This window comes from Amblyomma maculatum, chromosome 1 (genome assembly GCF_055883805.1).
Source record: "Amblyomma maculatum isolate TAMU_Amacu chromosome 1, ASM5588380v1, whole genome shotgun sequence".
Classification (NCBI taxonomy): Eukaryota; Metazoa; Arthropoda; class Arachnida; order Ixodida; family Ixodidae; genus Amblyomma; species Amblyomma maculatum.
Window position 1 is genome coordinate 27139564 of NC_139344.1, and position 3228 is coordinate 27142791.

Consider the following 3228-nt stretch of genomic DNA (forward strand, 5'->3'; position numbering starts at 1 on the left):
TATCTTATTCTTTATTGTTCGAGTCCAAGCACTGTTACCAAGTAGTACATGTCGGAGATGTCCGAGAAAGTGCTTTATATTCTTCACAAATATGAGGTACGTTTTCTGCCGAAAGAATAAAAATGGTGCTTTTTCGGGTGAAATAAAAAACTGAAATGTATATATAAATATTGAGCAGTTCGACGCTGCCGACCATAGATTATCATCATCAACAGCAGCCGGATTATACTCACTGCAGGACGATCCCTTTTTCCTCCAAATAACGCGGTCCTGTGCCAGCTGCATTCATTTGGCCCCTGCGAACTTAACTTCATCCGCCCACCTAATTTTCTTTCGCCGATTGCTACTGTTTCCACAAAGCCTAACTTAGATATCGAGCGTTAGTTGACGTCGGTTATGAAGAAGAAGCAAGCACCTTCGTTATAACCGAGGTCACATGTTCGCTATATTGATTCACATGGTGTGCACGGATCTTCGTTATGACTAACCAAGGTTACATTTTCGTTATATCCGAAATTGCGTGGTATTCACGCACATTCGTTATGTAGATGTTTGTGCAAAGATGCAACTATCCTTGAACCAAGGATCTAGAGCGTTAGCTAAGGGCACTGCACCACTAATGGTACGGCCTGTCGGTTTGTATGTTAGCGTAAACTAATTTAAGATGCGGTCACGATAATCACGTCATCATATCGCCTAATTCTGTGCCCTGCCAAAACGTAGCAATACTGAGGCAAATTGCTTTCGACAGCGCGATAAATAGCTCTAATATTTATGAAAAAAAAATTGAAATAGGTGAGCGCCAAGTCTGTTGCGTTTGGCGTCGAATCATATGATCCAGTATCAAAACCTAATGCACTTCACAATAACGGAAGAGAAGATGTCAAACGCACAAGAGAAGAATGACTCGAAAACTATATATTTCCACCAAGCAGGGAGAAGACGACTGCCGTGCGATATAGGCGAATGGATTTCTGTGGGTGCAATGCAGTCAGCACCTCCTTGTAAGTAAGAACACGTTTTGCACGACACTGCTTATGAATAGACACCTTGCAATTGGTCTTCCACGCAACCCAGTCTGTTTATGCAAAATGGGTCAAATGCTGTGGTTGCGAAATCGCAGCATACTAATTCCTGAAACATCAGGGAGCTGGCAAATTTCCGACTTTTGTTTTTTAATGTGGGTCGTTACCTGGCATAATGGGGCTGTTCTGAGTTTTTTTTTTTTTTCTTGAAAACCCCCGCAGTATGGCTCTTTATATAATGTGCCTTTTATATAACACTGACTCTACATCTAGGACTCATCAGCGCTCCTTATATAATAACATATGAATACAGTTCCATTCATTGTCTGATTGCTCCTCAGACAGCATAGCTAGACAACTTTCACTAGTCAATGTTTTTGCATGTGGAACAGCGCAGTTAGGCTCAAAGTGACGGCCTCTCCTGAATATGTTCCTACCACTATTATTACTATTACTACTACCCTTAGCATACTGTGTCCCCTGTGTCATGTTTTCATGGCACCTTTCGTCTTTGCTGCGCAGCTTGGAACTGAGGGTCGAGCGTTAGATGAAATATTCAGTTGTAAACGGGTGGCCAGTTGTTGCACTACTGTTGAATGCCCAGCTCATATTTTTGTGATGAACCCATCTTTCCGGCATGCTCACGCCGTATTCTCTCGCTGAATGGGTGTATATGAGGTAAAGTATTCTCGCGCGTGTGAAGGCGATATGCGCCTTTAAAAGGGCTGCTGATAGCCTTTACTAAACCTGCCCGCCGCTTGTTGTAGCTGACCCTCGTCCCGAGTTCTCAGTTGTTGCTGCGCTGCCCTCTTTTGGATACGATGGGGGATTAATCCAAGGTACATGGCAGACTCAGACAGAAGAAACACAGTAACGTAAACAAGCTAGGCAATCTTTGGACAACTTTGTAGTAATGGCAAGTAGGCTAGAAAACAAGAGCTAACACAAGAATTTCCCTGACACGATGATGTAGCCATGAGGAGAATCGCACATTGATTTACGGACATGTTCGCTGGCACTTGCCCCAGCAGAGGGGAAGCCCTGAATAGAGGAAGCCGTAATCGAATGAGAGAGATCTCCGAATTAGTCTGCAGAGAAGCAACCCATCGGCATCAAAAGGAGAAAGTAATCAGGTGATTCCATTCCGCCACGTGACTTACCTGTTGTTATACCTGCCGGTGCATGCGCCAGTCCTTTTCTTCGATCTTCTGCACTCTTACATCACACTGGCTATGCAGGGAATTTCTTGAGTGTTTAGAAACTTGTATTTCAAAGCATAGGAGAAATACATCTGCGTAGTCTGCGTAGGTGGGCTTTATAGCAAGGCGCACAGGATGCACGTGGTGAAGCTTGAAAATTCGACAAATAATTAACTAAAATACCCAGTCACTTTTCATTTCTTTAATAATAAAATTAAACAATTTAAGGCAGCCAACATCAAATGTGACCTCCGTTTTTAATATATATATATTTTTTTTTTCAATCGGCTTTGTGTTTCAAAATGTCAATTGTCAGTAATGCGCATAAGAAAGCTCGTAGAGTTGGCTTTCGCGCGTTGAATAATTATATCATGATATCGTTGTAGGTGATAATCTTGCTAGAATTATGTTAGCTTTTTGCTTATCGTCAATTACACAAATGGCGACTGCATAAACGACATTTTGTGAATGTACAATGCGCAAAGTACACTCAAGGAGCTTTCAATGGCGTATTTTCAGCATTCGCTATTTCGACCCACACTGCTAATAAAAGAAGCATAAAACGGGGATCACACGTGACGCTGACGACCTTCACTTTCACTGCAGTATTACCTTTCAAAATCAAAAGTAGAAGAATGGAGAGGCTGAATAGCAACGCTATTCACCGCAACATTGCGCGCTTGCATCGCCGCGCCTCAGCGGGGGAGACGAGGACGTAGGATTAAGGTGAGCGATTCCGCGACGGAGCGTGATATGCAGCTCGCCCTAAAACGAGATTTAATTGGTGACAATTGTGTGCTCATTTCAGCCAACTACATAAAGCTGGTCCACAGAAGGGCAAAACGTTTCGACGGAGGCGAAAATCAAGGTGCCCGTGTGCTTTGCGATGTCAGTGCACGTGAAGAACCCCAGGTGGTATAGATTTCCGCAGCCTTCCTTTACGACGTATCTCATAGCCCGAGTAAATTCGGAACGTTAAACCCCATAAATCAAACCAACTCAGA